At 41.3% G+C, this 16,082-nt stretch overlaps 1 pseudogene; it reads left to right on the top strand.

Moving 5' to 3' along the window:
• Positions 1 to 1,966: 1,966 nt before the first annotated feature.
• LOC131455375 (uncharacterized) lies at positions 1,967 to 13,185 on the top strand (annotated as a pseudogene).
• The last annotated feature ends 2,897 nt before the right edge of the window (positions 13,186 to 16,082 follow it).

Below are 16,082 nucleotides of genomic sequence, written 5' to 3'. Positions count from 1 at the left end.
TGACCTGAATCTCCCTTAATTGGGTCGGTTCTTTCCTAATGGCTCCAAACCCACAACGGGAGCTTGGTTTACTTCAAAGCTGTGGGATCTCTGCCTGAGCCATTACCCTCACTGCCTGATAATTGATGCAGCCGCAACTGCCACTCTACATCTGCCAATCTCACCATAACAATCCCTTAGCTGCTGGTGATCTTCTGCCACCAATGCTGTGCCAGGCCTGTCAGCGCAAAACATATTCAGTTGATAAAATGCATATCTCCTTCTTGTTCCTGGCCTCTAGCTCTCTTATCTTCTTCTCTCCTTTCCATTCATATTTTCTGTTATCTCTATTTCACTAGCCTTCCCTCCCCCTTTCTTTCTGTCCTCTCTTGTACCCCGACCGGTCGAGGCAGATAGCCGTACACTCTGAGACTGGCTGTCAGAGATTTGTTCCTGTTAAAGGGAGTTTTTTTTCTCTCCACCATTGACTAGTGTGTGCCCATTGTGTTGGGTTTCTCTGTGGTAATCGTAAGGTCTTCACCTTAATATGCAAAGTGGGATAATAAGATAATGTATGTTATGAATTTACCTTATACCAGTTAAATTGAATTGAACTAAATATCTGTGTAATGCCAATCCCATTCTTGCATATCAGGTGGTTGCTTAGGTGTTCAAGAGGAAAGGCCAAACAGAGACTGGTGCCAGGCCCACAGATAGCAGTTCACGAGATAGAGATAGTATATTCCTCCACACCCAAGATGCTAGAGGAATGGCCACAGGGTGGCCGGTGCCAATGCCGTACATAGCAGGTTTACTAGATGGTATATAAATATATATAAAGCCCCTTTTCCACCTATGGTCCCTCGCCTCAGCATGGCACGGTTTAGGTTGTGTTTCCATGACAGTATAATACCTCCTCAACCTCACTAGTCACACAAACAAGTGACTAGTGACTTGTAAAGTGTGTTTTCAGTGTTTTCAGTGTACTGAATCATTAGTATCAGTTAATTAAAAATATTTGTTCATATTTGTATTTGTACTTCCTCCATGACGGGAGCACAGACTCCATCTGACACAGTCACTGAATACAGTGGCAGGGTTTGTGATCGCCATCAGCAATGCTGGCACTAAATACACCAGAGTTCTCTGTTAAATATTCATTGATTCCCTGGTAATTGTTGGAGATTAACCCACATTTTTAGAATTGTTAAGTGTTTTATAATTTACAATTCAACATTGTTCAGCTTGATTCTTGTCTCGGACATCTTGCTCAAGCCTCTTCCTGGGACGGCAGTATGACCAATCAGTTGCCAGCGATACTTTGCGACGTCACACATAGTATCGCCAGAGCAGGTACTAAAGAAAGTACCAGTTACTATCGCTAGTGGAAACACAAAATTCCATGGTACATGTGGAAAGGCATCAGGACCATCACCGACTACAAGCGTAGTAAGCAGCAGGCCAGCCACGACCCCACTCTGTCTGACACCTTAAACAGCTTCTTCGCACGCGTCGACTCTCCGAGCAGCAGAAGGACTGTACATCTTCCTCAGCCAGAGGTGCAGCACCAGCCTCTCACCCTGCAGCTGCACCAGGTGACGTCCACCCTGAGGAGGATTAACACCAACAAGGCGGCAGGCCCAGATAAGGTGTCAGGTCGGACACTGAAGTCATGTGCGGATCAGCTAGCAGCAGTTTTTCTGGATATTTTCAACATGTCACCTGAAGTCTGCCTGAAGTCCTCCATCATTGTGCCTGTGCCCAAAAAATCCACTGTCACCTGTCTCAATGACTTCCGTCCTATCGCCCTGACCCCATTCATAATGAAGTGCTTCGAGCGGATCCCCCTGAAGTACATCAAAGACGCCATCCCTGTGGGCCTGGACAGCCTGCAGTTCGCCTACAGGGAGAACTGCTCTACAGAGGATGCTGTCCATTAGCACTTCACAGGACCCTGACTCACCTGCATCCAAACACCTACGTCAGGATGCTGTTTGTGGACTTTAGTTCAGCATTTAACACTGTTCTCTCGGACGTGTTGGTGCTGAAACTTCTCAATCTGGGTTTGGCACCATCGCTCTGCTTCTGGATCAGCAACTTCCTCACCAACAGGCCCCAGGTGGTGAGGATATGGGGGTCCACTTCTGCACCGCTGATCCTCAACACCGGAACGCCGCAGGGTTGTGTGCTCAGCCCAGCCCTCTTCACTCTCTTCACACAGGAATGCTCTGCCATCCATCCCACAAACATGGTTGTAAAGTTCGCGGATGACACCACTGTGGTGGGTCTCATATCCAACAATGATGAGACCCACTACAGAGAAGAGGTCCAGCACATCACACAATGGTGCTTCAGGAACAACCTCATCCTGAACACCACCAAAACAAAGGAGGTCATAGTAGACTACAGGAGGTCCTGGAAGACTGAACATGCTCCGCTCTGCATACAAGGAGAGGCAGTGGAGCGTGTAGACCACATCAAGTTCCTGGACATCCACATTTCCTCTGACCTCTCATGGACTGTGAACACTTCGCACCTGGTGAAGAAGGCCCAACAAAGGCTTCTTTTTCCTCAGGAAGCTGAAGTGGACTGGACTCTATCCTGGACTCTAATATCAGCTGCTCAGAAACTTTTACAGAGCCACGATAGAGAGCATCCTGTGTCTCAGTGTGACGGTGTGGTACGGCAGCTGCATGTCACAAAACAGGAAGGACTTAGCCCGGGTGGTGAGAACTGCACAGGGGATTGTGGGCCGCCGTCTACCTGATCTGGACTCTGTTTTCACCGCACGACTCCAGAGGAGGGCCAGACGGATAGCAACAGACCCCACCCACCCGGGCAATGCTCTTTTTGTACCACTTCCATCAGGAAAACGGTACAGGATCATCAGATCCTCCACCAAAAGACTCAGGGACAGCTTCTTCCCCAGAGCTGTGAAATCAATAAGGGGTTTAAGATGTTTGCTCATCTATGGGGTTTGACTAAGTCGGAGCCTGGATGCCAAACATAACCATAACCATGTTCTGATGCAATAAACATCCAAACATGAGGTGTCTGATTAAACTTGTATTGTGTATGGAACTTGTATGTTGTCCCCACCACAATCTACTCTCTTGAACCTGAAGCAAAATATCTCAATGAAATACAAAGTTGAAAAGAAAAAAGGCAGAGTACAGGGCATAGAGCATAGCAAACTTCAACAACTCGCTTTCCTTGTCACTGTGGTTGGTAAGCCCCTAATGTTTACCTGAGGCAAATAGGAACACGCATGTCATACCCTTAGATTTTCACATACAAAAAAATAGATCTGCCTGACTCCAATACAAGTCAGTCTACAGGCCATCGTACGTAACAGAGGAAGTTGTAAAACATCTAATTTAAGTCAGTTGTGTTATTAAAAATGATCAATGCATTAATTATCGCAGATATAGCCTCTTTAAATTATTTGACACCATAAAAGGGGAGAGATGTGGTGTTTAATTTTATTAATATCTTAAGATTGCTAGATTATAGGTTTTGTTTCAGAAGGACATTACTATACTACACTATAGCTCCATTCCCCCAATCCAATGTGACCATGCATTGGTCACATTTTACACGCCATCATCTTTAGATGTCATTAATTACACATTAGTTAAAAGAAAAATAATAATTAAACATTTTGTGAGGGTATAAACCATTTCTGTACTCTGTAGAGGCTAGTTATGTTTGTGCAAATTAAATAAAACACACAGAGGCTTTTAATATAACAAGTTCAGACATTTATTTTTTTTCATTCCTTTAGCCAGATTGTCAAACTGAAGTCAGGTTTTAAAAATCAGTTAGACTGATATTATGATGTTTTTTGGTTTGCAGAACACAAATGCAAATACAGGGACATAGTCATAGTCAAATTTACAGAATAAATGCAATAGCTGGAAATAAACATGCAAAATCTGATCCTTTAAGGATCAAAAAGCTTTTATAACATATTGTAAGGAGAGATGTTGCCTCCACTTTGCTGTTTTTTAATTGAAGTCTATTTTTAGCTATAGGAGGTAAAGCCTTTGGTTGCCACGCTTGCCCTGAAGGTGCACCACTGCTTCAGAGGTTTTCTGCAGCTCTTCATCAATCAGGCCTTCATATGGAAGAAAACACGAGTCAAAGGTATATTACAGCCGGGGGCACCACAAGAAAGTTCTGCCCACCAAATTTCCAAATTCTACATCTAAAAAGTAAAGAAAGAATACTTAATTCCCACTGGTCTTTCCTGTCTCAATGTGAGTTGCTGTGAATTGCTGATTGTGCTGAGTTTGCGTACATTAACTCCTACCTCTCTGTCTGTGCTAAGGCTAGGACAACAGCTGAATGGAACAAGAGTCTATAACTTTCTGTTGCTGTTCACAAAGACTCATTCAGATGTTTCAGAATGTCCAAATCCAAAATCGACAAGAGACTGGAAGGAGCTGGTGTAGCTCCAGTCAGATGATTTGACAGAAAAATGTCACTCCCTTGTTGCTGTAAATATCCCATACAGGTCGAGACAATTTTAAATAGCACTAAGGAGAAAAAAGGAAACCAGGAAGAAAAGAGCTGCTGGATGTCCTCCATTGTTGTCTGTTGTGTTGCTTTACCATTCCAAACTGTACCATGGGATACCAAACTGAACGTACCATGATGGAAACACAGCATATGAACATAAACAGGCGAGTTTCCATAGCACCACACCACTATCTAGTGTTAACTTCACTCCCCTGGCTCCCAGTACAGTCCAGAAAGGAATTTAAAATCCTCCTTTCTTAAGCAGAGCCTTCAGTTATCAGGCCCCTCTCCTGTGGAACCAGCTCCCAGTGTCGGACACCCTCTCTGTATTTAAAGTGAGATGTAAAACCTTCTTTTTCGATCAGGCTTATAGTTAGGGCTGGCTCAGAAGAATCTGAACTATCCCTGAATTATGCTGCTATAGGCTGAGACTGAACTCCCATGGTACAGTGAGCACCCACTCTTTCATATATATATATCACATTGTGACAGTAACCCTGTTCTTTGTCTCTCCTATTTTACTCTGTCCTTTCTCTCTCTGTCCTTACTCTGGAAGTACCTGTAGCTCCAAGTCTGCACAATCCAGATCTGATGGTATTAATAATAACAATAACAACAACAATAATAATAATAATGTTTGTGTCCTTTTTCTGCCAGTACCTGTGACTCCAGCGCTACAGGATCCAGATCCAGTTTTAAGGCTATTATTAGTAGTATTGTCATCATTATTATAATATTATGATTAAAATAGATAGATATAATTATAGTGGAGTATAATGGTGTATTATAATTCATGCTACTGCTTGTATAAATGATATTATAATACTATAAAATAACTACTTTGACAGAATTTGATACATCAGCTCCTGCTCCCACTTTTTGTCTTCCTACCTTTCTTCTGTCCCCTATTCTTCCTTTCACCCCAACCCCAAGACAGATTTTTTTCCACAGACTTTCTCATTGTGTGAAGTGTTGGAATCCCTTCTCTTCTTTCTATATTATTGTAAGACTTCTGCCTTACTGTGTAAAGTGCCTAGAGATAATGTATGTTGTGATTTTGCACTATACAAATAAAATTAGATTTGATTCAATTCTACCCAAAGTGCAACGGCACTGGAGTTGCTGCAGGACAAGTCTAAGGGTATTCAGACCTTGAGGTAATTGTTTTGTAAATGAGAGAATTATATTTTTCAACCAGTGGGGAAATGTCCTTTTTCCCTAAAATGCTGAGCTTCTGCTTTACAGCATGTGAACCCCACAGTCAGCGAGATCCCAGGAGCTGAGCATTGAATTATTGTGGACAGGGTTGGCAGCAATGTGTATTCTAGCCATGAACTATACACCAATTTCAGTTTAAGTGCTAACTTGTCTTCCTGTGTAACTAACAAACACCTCACTACACTTGGTCAATTATTTTCTTTTTTCTCCCTTTTTCATTATACATTGTTTTACAGACTCTCCCACAAACTTCTGGCAGGACATAAGTGCACCTATAGAAACAGAATGCAAATTCAAAGAAAGGCCCAGATTAAAAATGACATTTTTTATTTTAATCTTGCAGCATCATTTAGTATAATATGATGAAATAATGTACAAGCATGATGTAGCACAAAGAGGAGTCATTCATTTGTTACATTTATTCTTCTTTTATAGAGATCAATGATTTGTTTGCTACTGCTTGTCCTGCATCCTCCTGTTAGTGTTTGCTAAGGCAAACATTTCTGATCTCCCAGATAAAAACATTATTGTCATACTTTACTGCAAACCACTGGAAAGTATGGTAGCCCATAGCCAAGTGGAAAGTAGTTGGGCTTGTAACTGGAGGAACACCAGTTCAGAATCTGGGACAGGGGAACGGCTGGGGTGCCCCTGAGCGGTTTGTACTGAGGTCACTATTCATCAACCAGTGTGAACTTGGATTACGATGAACAAATAAATCTCCACAGATGCTGAAGTCCACTATGTTGTACCTTGTTCCAGTGCCACAGAGAGCATGGCCTTGTTTCTATACATGTGACACCAACTGTCATGTCATGCAACATGCACATCTGTCCGACTTGGCAGAGGGAGCCCTCCCTGTGGCTCTTCCTGAAGTTTCTCCCATTTTGGCGTTAGGGTTGTTTTTCCTCATTCGATGAGAGGGTCTAAGAATAGAGAGTTTCACTTGCTGTACAGACTGTAAAGTCCTTTGAGGCAAATGTTGGGCTATATAAATAAAATTAACTTGACACAATGAGCATATCTGATCTAAAACAATGAACAAATATAAAGGAAATATGTATAAATACCTATTCCAGTGCAGTGAAATTCTAAAACTGGAGTGACGTTTCGTCACTTTGATTTTTAAACGTCTTTATTCACGAAATGTGTTCCCATTTTTGTTTCCATTCAGGCTTTTATTTCAGCACATAATGTGGTGATTGAAACCCTCTGATGGTGCGCAAATATTAGAGGCAAAATTCACAACTGGAGGAGGACAGGTTGACTATGACTTAAGACTAAACATCAGAAGATTTATTGCAGTGTCTTGGGGACATTCAGGTGTTAAATGGTTAAGTTGTTTGGTGCTAATAGGAGGGGAGAATGATCTTAAACGGTGTTTTGTGAACACACACATAACCACAGTTTCCTCACAGGGTTGTCATGCCATAAAAATTAAACATTACTATAATTATGTCAATATATTCACAAACATATTCTTGGTTAGTAATTACACTGACCATATTTACTCATTCTTGTGCTGCACATTTTTATGTAACTAACTGAAAAGAAATAGGAGCTCACACGTGATCCTGGATTGCTCAAAGAAATAGTGTATATGCAAAATTATTAAAAGTATACAGTAAGACTTTAAATAAACTATTATTCTTTATTAATTCCTTAAATTCAAGTGACCCAGAGATCCTTTTCATTGGTGCAAAGCAGGTCAAATAAATATGTAAAATAAGTGTCATATTTCTAAGCTAACCAGTCAAGTCAACATATAGTTTTCGAAAATGAAATAAACTCAGGTTTAACAGGAGCAGTTGATTTGAATACGTTCCTTTGGAAATCAGCAACCGTGTCAGCATTTACTCTCCAATAGTAATTACTTTTCATGTAATTTACATATTTATATGTAATTTACATTTTCAGCCCTCTATAATCCCAGAGCTGTGGAGTTAAGCATTAACCAGTATAGAATATTTATCAACACCTCTTGTGTTAATGTTTATGTTGCATATAATCAGAACATATCTGAAAAAATCCCTGCTCACCATGTATAGCAAGATTTACACTGAACTGTATCACTCATTTTAGCCAGATTTTCAAAAAGTCTGCATAAGCAGCGCTAAGCATGAAGATAAGGAAAAGTAAGGGAATGTGTGGTTTCCTCATCAATCAACACATTCCTCCTCTTATGACATTTTTGCTATTTTCCCAGTGCAGACGCTTTCATATACATTTCTATTAGGTGATTTATAAATGTAAATGTTTATTTGTTGAATCTGATTCCACTACACTTTCTCTCTCATTTACTTTTGCACACAAACTTTTCCACCTTCATCGAGTGTAAAAACTTTTAGGTGACATTTCAAGATTTTATTTATACCTTCACATTTTCTTTCTTTCCATTTGCTTTTTATGCACACATTGAAAATGCTAATGCCTATACCAATCACACTTTAAACTGATCTGACAATATCTGAATCTATGGGCTTTTTTTCCTGCTGACACCTTCATGGGTCGTATCTTATTTGTGCCTCATGTGAGAAAAATAGAACTGTGTCACTCACAGCCTAAAAAAAGACCGTCATGACACAGGAAGGGTCAAAGGAAAAAAATGTTGGGTTTTTGAAGGGTGGCAGTGGAACTAAATTCTCCACAACCACCCAAGGATGCTGTCAAAATAATTGACAGACCAAACAACTGGACTCAAAACCAAAAGTGAAGCAGGAATCTCTGGGCGGCAGGGGAAACCAAAGAAAGTAATGGCCAAAGAAGAGAAACACACACACACACTCACCTCAGATTTCAACACAACACAATACACCGAAAATCAATCACAGGTGTTGACTCTCTGCAGACAATACAAAAAAATTCTAACCTGTCTTTCTAACCTCCCAGCCTGGCTGATTGCCCTCAGCTGTGTGGAGAAAAGAGCAGGTGCAGCCAATAGCTCCTGATTAGCAAAGAAACCATGTGATCTAAACTCTGGATCTCTGTCCACAGCAGTAATTAGAACATATCATCGTGTTTTATGGATACAATGCCACAGGATGCAACACTGTGAGGAAAACATGAAGATCTTCTCTAACTATGTGCTTTTCATTGCTAAACCTTTAACCACAGGTTGCTCATTGTGCCAGAACCTAACCACAAATATTTACCAGGAAAGGCTCATTTCAGCCAAAAGCACCACAAAGGTAATATCATCAGTCATCATCTACCGTTTTATCCTCCACCAGAGGGTCACGGGAGGTGCTGTGCCAATCTCAGCTACATCGGGCGATAGGCAGTTTGCCAGTCCATCGCACGGCCACACACACACACACACACACAACCATTCACTCCTATATGGTCAATTTAAAGTGTCCAATTTACCTAATCCCCACATTGCATGTTTTTGGACTGTTGGAGGAAGCCAGAGAACCCAGAGACAACCCACACACACACACGGGGAGAACATGCAAACTCCATGCAGAAAGGCCCTTGTTCCAAACGGGGTTTGAACCTAGGTTTTCTCGCTGCAAGGCGAGAGTGCTAACCACTAGACCACCGTGTGACCCTAAGGTAATATAGTGAACTTTATTTTTTTGTTGTTGTTACTTGGTTTCAAACCCACTTACCTACTGGATTAAGGACTGCAACTAATGATTATTTTGGATATTGGTTAATCTTTTCTCAATCAATGATTTTTATTGTCCATAAAATGTAGAAAATGGTGGAAATTTCAGTTCATGACAAAATGACAATGATTGAATTGGTGACGGCGGATCAGTGGTAGAATGAATCTTCTTTCAACTGGAAGGCTGTGGGTTCAAGTCCTGGCTCGTCGATATGCCGATGTGTCCTCGGGCAAGATACTTAAAGGGGACATATTATACCCTATTTCCCCAATTAAAATAGTTCCCTGGTGTCCTAAATTTTGACCACCAGTTCCCTGGTGGTCAAAATACCATAAGGATGAAGCATCATAGCAGTTCAATAACCCTGCTAAACCCACCCCTTTCAGAACGCTCTGTTTTGTGCGTTGTCCCTTTATATGCAAATGAGACACAGGCAAACACACACCCACTTCTTCCAGGGGGTTTCTGATTTGTCCTCTTTACAGCGCTCGCTCAGATCATGTTCCCTCCGCTCCATACCTCTCCCCCTCCCTCCACTAGTTCTCTGACAATATCAACATGGCAGCGTGCGCGGAAAATAGCGAGAGTGCCGTCACAGGAAGAGACGTCAGACACAAGGATCAAGCTGAACACTGCCGAACTGTAAAACAGTTAAAAACACTTAGGGACAGCACCCCTGATTGCCACCGCTGATGCTGAAAAATCTGCCGCTGTATGTGACGTGTCAGAATGGTCAGTTATGAGCTCTATTTGACCTTTTCTTAAAAATGTCGGTGAAATACGTTCGCTGACTAAATACGGCGACCGCTGGCCACAGTCTGATGTGAAGTGGTGCGAACACACGAACACACGTTTGCTGACTTTATCCGGCACATTAGCTTCATATATAAAATCCTCTGAGGCTGGAAGTTTGTGTAAAACACTGTGCTCCACTGTGCAGCCACCAACAGCACACTTGTCCCTCCGCGTTGACATAATACCGCTCTTCCTCCCTCGCCTGCACTCTCACAGGGACAAGGTGGAGCTAAGGTGGAGCTCTCCAAGTAAACTTACTGGTGGGTGGTAACATTCGCAGTGAAATGCGCATGCTGCCGTCATAAGCTGAGGGAATTCAACATGGCGTGTTTTATCGCCTATACTTACACTAAGGGGAACCACGAAAACATGACTGAGTATTCTTTTTCCACACTTTGGCGACTGGTAGGGCCTCCAGAGTCCCAAATATAAGTGTTGAAATGGTTAAAAAGTTGATTTTGCATAATATGTCCCCTTTAAACCCAAGTTGCTCCAGATAGCTGTGAATGTGTATGAGAGATGCTGCATGGATGTGTGAGTGAATGGGTGTGAATAGCAACACTATCATGTAAAGCAACTTTGAATGGTCATAAAGGCGAGAAAAGCACTATATAAATACAGACCATTTACTATTTACATTCACAGAGGTGCAAAGATAAAGCAGTGAGCATATCCACATTGAAGCAGCTGATGTCAAAGAACTTTTTTATTTCTATTGAAGAAACCCCTCTCCTATTTTAGTTGACAATTAATTTAGTAGTCAATTAATATTTGATTAATTGTTGCAACTTTAATTAGATTGTGTTTTAATATCTAATGAAAAGCCAATGTTTTCTCATATTACAGGACAGTATAATTGCTTTATATGGAGTAATAAATGAGACACTTCCGTAGCATGGCCGACGGCACACCTTCTGCGTCTCTGTAGTCTGGATCAGCAGAAAGCAGCAGCAGCAGCAGCATGCGGCCAGCTGTTTCCTGTTTGATATTACACAAGCCAACACTCGCAGAGTGCCTTCAGCCTTCATTCATTCTGTGATTGCTACTCACTCAAGTGAGGCGACATATGATTTCTGGCCTGTTATTGTAGATAACAGGATATTACTTTCCTCTGTGAAGCAAAGGGAGACCAGCAAACACTGCAGTGTGTATCATTAGCTGTCAAATGAATCAGGACATTGGCTGTGTGGAGTGAAAGAAAGAGGTCATTTAGGTTGTGGCGATGCAAGCTTTAAAAAAACAAAAAGAAGAGTAAATGTTCAATCAAAATCAAGCTGCCTGCTACAACTTATCAGCATTTAACCTTCCTGCAGTCTCAATAGACAGTGCTTGCACATTTTTTCATACACAGAGCTGATGTGGATATTAATTTCTTCTGCGATTTGTACCCAAACAGCTACAAAACACTGGAGCTTATGAAAACATATGTGCATCATGCAGACATGCTGCTTATACACTCCAATAAATGGCTTTTCCATTGGCCTGCATGGTCTTGTAAAAGCTAAGCAGGGAATAAAACGTTTTTCAGATGCAGAAAGAGTGACATCTAATGGACCAATGTGAAACTGCATATATTAAACAGAGAATACTGTAAAAAATAATAAATTAAAAAAAATAGGGGGGGGGGTCATACAATGTATTATGCCAACATAAATACATACATATCTTCAGCACAGCAAATGTAATGATCCTTAACATGGAATATACATTTTTATTAATTGAGTGATTGAGATTTATTGATTTCTTAGTCTGAGAATCTCACTGGAAAACATGGCTGCCAGCAGGGACACAAAGAAAAACACATTATATCCACTTACCAAAAGGTTCACCTTACTAAATCTATGCCAGCTTAATTCTTACTATATCTTTAGAATATATTTGCAGTATTATTTTGCTGTTAAACAACCTTTCATGACCATAAACTTACATGTTGCTGCCTGAATGAGGAGTTCATGGTGAGCCGCACAAGGGAGGGGCTGCAATACCGACAGTCCTCTGACCACAAGGTCTCTCAGGCTGGGATCGAAGTCCGGACAGGTCGGAAGTGGAGAGCAGCTGAGGCTGTGGATGTGGCTGAATCCCAGCTGTGGCACAGAGCACTGGTGGGAGAAGTGACTTGAGGCAGAGTGGGTCTAGGTAGCGGTACGACACCTCGCTACGACAAAGCGGAGGGGAAGGACAGAAGAGCACTGGTCCAGGTAGAGGTGCGAGCATCAGTGGAGGAGGAGTGGAGCAAAATGGTTGGATTGCAGGAGTGCAGAGCCTGGACGAGATTGGGAACAAGCCGTAGAGTGCAGTCTCATGGGCTAAGCTGTGGAAAGCCGAGCCCCATCGTATTCGGTTCTTAATTCAGGCTGTCTACGATGTTCTACCAAGCCCATCCAACGTGTTCTGCTGGGGGAAGGTGGACTCACCAGCCTATACGCTCTGTGCCAGAAGAGAGGGACCCTGGAGCACATTTTGAGCTACTGTTCAAAAGCCCTGGGCGATGGGCGCTACCACTGGCGTCATGACCAGGTCTTGAGGGCTATAGCGAACACCATCTGCAGTGGAATTGATGAAGGCAAGCGCTGCCACCCAGTAAAGAAGATCATCGCTTTTGTGATGGCGAGGGAGAAGCCACCAGTTACAGCCAGAACCACCTCCTCTGGCCTCCTGGCAATGGCACAAGATAGGGAACTCAGAGTTGACCTGGGAAAACAACTGAAGTGAAGAAAATGCTGCCACAACAACTCTCAGGCCGGATTTGGTCCTCAACTCAGCAACATCTAAGCAGATTGTTCTCCTGGAGCTCACTGTCCCCTGGGAGGACCACATTGAGGAGGCCAACGAGAGGAAGAGGGCCAAATATGCTGTCCTGATGGAGTGCCAGTGCAACGGGTGGAGAGCCAGATGCCAGCCCATTGAGGTGGGATGCAGAGGGTTCACAGGCCAGTCCCTCTGCAGGGCCTATAACATGCTGGGCATCACTGGAGCCAGAAGGCAAAGGGCCATTAAGGAGGCCACTGAAGCAGCTTCAAGGTGGCTGTGGATCAGGAGAGGAGATAAGTGGGTGGGGTAGCTTTAGTGAGGGTGAGTGAGTTTTCCGTGTCTCAGTGCAGTGCAGAGGGGTCACATAGTGCAATCAGCGCCAACTATGTGTCCGTATGTCATTGAACCACACTGAACTGTCACTTTAACCTAGCACCTTTTTTAAATAGACATTTCCTACCAACTCCAAATATCCACACACTCAAGAAGTAATTTCCTACTACATGCAAGATGTGCATTTTAAACAAAAATCCTGTCAAATTAAATGTAAATGTCAGATGCCTACTGAAAACACAGCCTAACAAAACAAATTGCCGATGTGGCAGTGTTTTTTTTCTTCCAAACTGACTTCCTGTCAGGAGAATAAAACTATTTAAATGCAGATTTCCACCTCGTGTTGGTGTTGTTTGACTTTCAGAAGGAAGCGATTACCTGTGTGGAGGAGTGCAACGTCTGCCCCCGCTCATTCTGATGAGGCCATCGCCTCCAACTTCATTTGTTATTCATACCAAAGAGAACACAAATGTTGTCTCACACATGCAAGTCCTAAGTCATTCTTGCAAGAATCGAGCAAGTCAAGTTGAGTCCCGTTTTAAATCAAGCATGTTACAAGTCAAGATGATTTCCCAGATATTCCACATTGAAATATGCTTTAAAAAAAGTTATTTTGAACTGCTACAGTTCAAATCATTAGCTTTTCATTAGATATTAAAACACAATCTAATTAAAGTTGCAACAATTAATCAAATATTAATTGACCACTAAATTAATTGTCAACTAAAATAGGAGAGGGTTTTCTTCAATGAAATTAAGAAGTTCTTTGACATCAGTTACTTTAATGTGAATATGCTCTCTGCTATAGCTTTGCACCTCCGTGAAAGTAAATAGTAAATGGTCTGTATTTATATACTGCTAAGGATGTGTGACTACATCCTGTCAAAAAACAATTTGCGGCAGTTTCATGGGTTCTGCTTCATGATCCCATCCATTACCTTCTGTCTCAGTGATTAATGCGTGAACAGCAGATTTGGGCTGTTGTGGCTGGTATTTTGGCTGGGAATTTTCAGACTAAATTAATATTTGAATAATATTATGAAGTATAATACATAACCAAGGTTTTGAAATGTTCTAGATGCATGATGTTTTATGTTTATACTGTAGTTAGGAGTTACCATCCTGACCCAGCTTGGACTTGAAGGCAGATGGACCTTGAGAGACTGCACTCATCTAGTCATAACTTATGTTCATGTATACTGTTATTTATACTTCCCAATGGTATTAACTCAAACTCTTGCCTGTGTGCATGTGAGCTGTACCAGGAATCTTCTCTGTACACAGATCAGTGTAATTAATTCATATATTCAATAAGAAAAACTGACTCCTTCAAGACTTCTCTTGAATCATAAGATAATTCCAGACACACATCTGTGTAGAACAAATTTTGTTCTTCATTGTGGACTATTGCTTACAATTTTGGTGCCAAAAGCTTCAACATTAATTATGAACAAGGAAGTGGAGGCAAAGAAAAAAGAGGGTATCGCAAAGTAGAAGGCATGAATAAAAGCGACAGAAAAAGTAGTTTAATTGAATAAATTAGCAATGCCAAAGGCTTAATTTGTAGCAACTGTCAATTCAATGTTACCAGTAGTTGCCTTGGACCACCAAAATGTCTTGAATTGTGCCTCCGAACTGTGCACCAGCTTTAGTATTATCCTTCAGTTGTCAGTCACTTTGTATAAAGGCATAGGACAAATAAGCAGATGTTCTCTGCACCAGTGGCAGAAAACTGACCATGACTGAACACAGATATATCTACACAGGCCTGATTTTATTTCAGCATTTCAGGTTATAGTTGTACTGACAGATCTAGTACTTGTTTCAGAATAACCTCCCACATATAATAATATTAATAATAATATGTTCACTATTTATGTTTGCTGTCTCTTGTTCTATGTAAAAGACATCTGGAGTTTTTGTTTTCAGTTGTATGTTTCCATATTGTTCATTTTTATGGTTGCCTCCCTTAACCGACATGTGTTATTTCTCTGTGGTATGTTCTTGTGTTATTATTGTGATATGCTGCTGCATGACACCCATGCTTTCCTGTGTGTCCACATTGTTTGGCTTACAGTATGTGTGGTGTATAGAGCGCCACAAACTATTGTGAGTTCTTTCTCAGCACCAAGCAATTCTCTAATTCTCTTATCCTATCAATAAGAACCTTATTATGCTATTCAATGTTATTTTGTATTATGGCTGGTATCATGTAATGTGGATTGTTTTTGCGATTTTGTGTAATTCTATGGGTGAATGTAACAATGCCAATAATTTCATTTTGTGATATCTGTTTCACAAACAGTGGAATGTTGTTATTCTTATTTTAGCAGTTATTCTCATAAAAGTGTTCATGTTCTTTCATATTAGTTAATTCTATAAAATAAAACACATGTTTTTATGTTTCTTCTACGTTTAGTAGTCATTCCACAACTGTCGTAATACATTGGCAGTTACAGGAAGTAGTCACAATGTGCAGGTTTTCGAAATCCATATCAGTTCGTGACATCTACCTCTGTGTGATACACCAGGGTTGGTGACTTTTGTGCTGTGTCTTCTTTGTTTATATATTTTATTACATGTTCTTGTCATATGTAAACTAATTTGTATTATTTCATTTGTTTAGGGTGTCTTACTGGTGTTTTTTTTTGTTTGTGTTATGCACCTCTGTCAGAAACAGAGACTGCCTCCGACAGAGTATATATTGTGGCCCTTGCATCTTTTACTCCACACAAGGCAGAGTGTGTGACCCCACTGGTTACACACACATCTATCAACAAGACAGATAAATGGCTACAGAGGAAATAACACGCAAGCACTGCATACAGTAGCTCTCAGTAGCTGCAAACATAAATTAACAACAATGTGTTATAA

The sequence above is a fragment of the Solea solea genome, chromosome 2, assembly GCF_958295425.1.
Source record: "Solea solea chromosome 2, fSolSol10.1, whole genome shotgun sequence".
Lineage (NCBI taxonomy): Eukaryota > Metazoa > Chordata > Actinopteri > Pleuronectiformes > Soleidae > Solea > Solea solea.
Note: the sequence above shows the minus strand (reverse complement) of the source record. Positions and strands in the feature narration are given on the sequence as shown.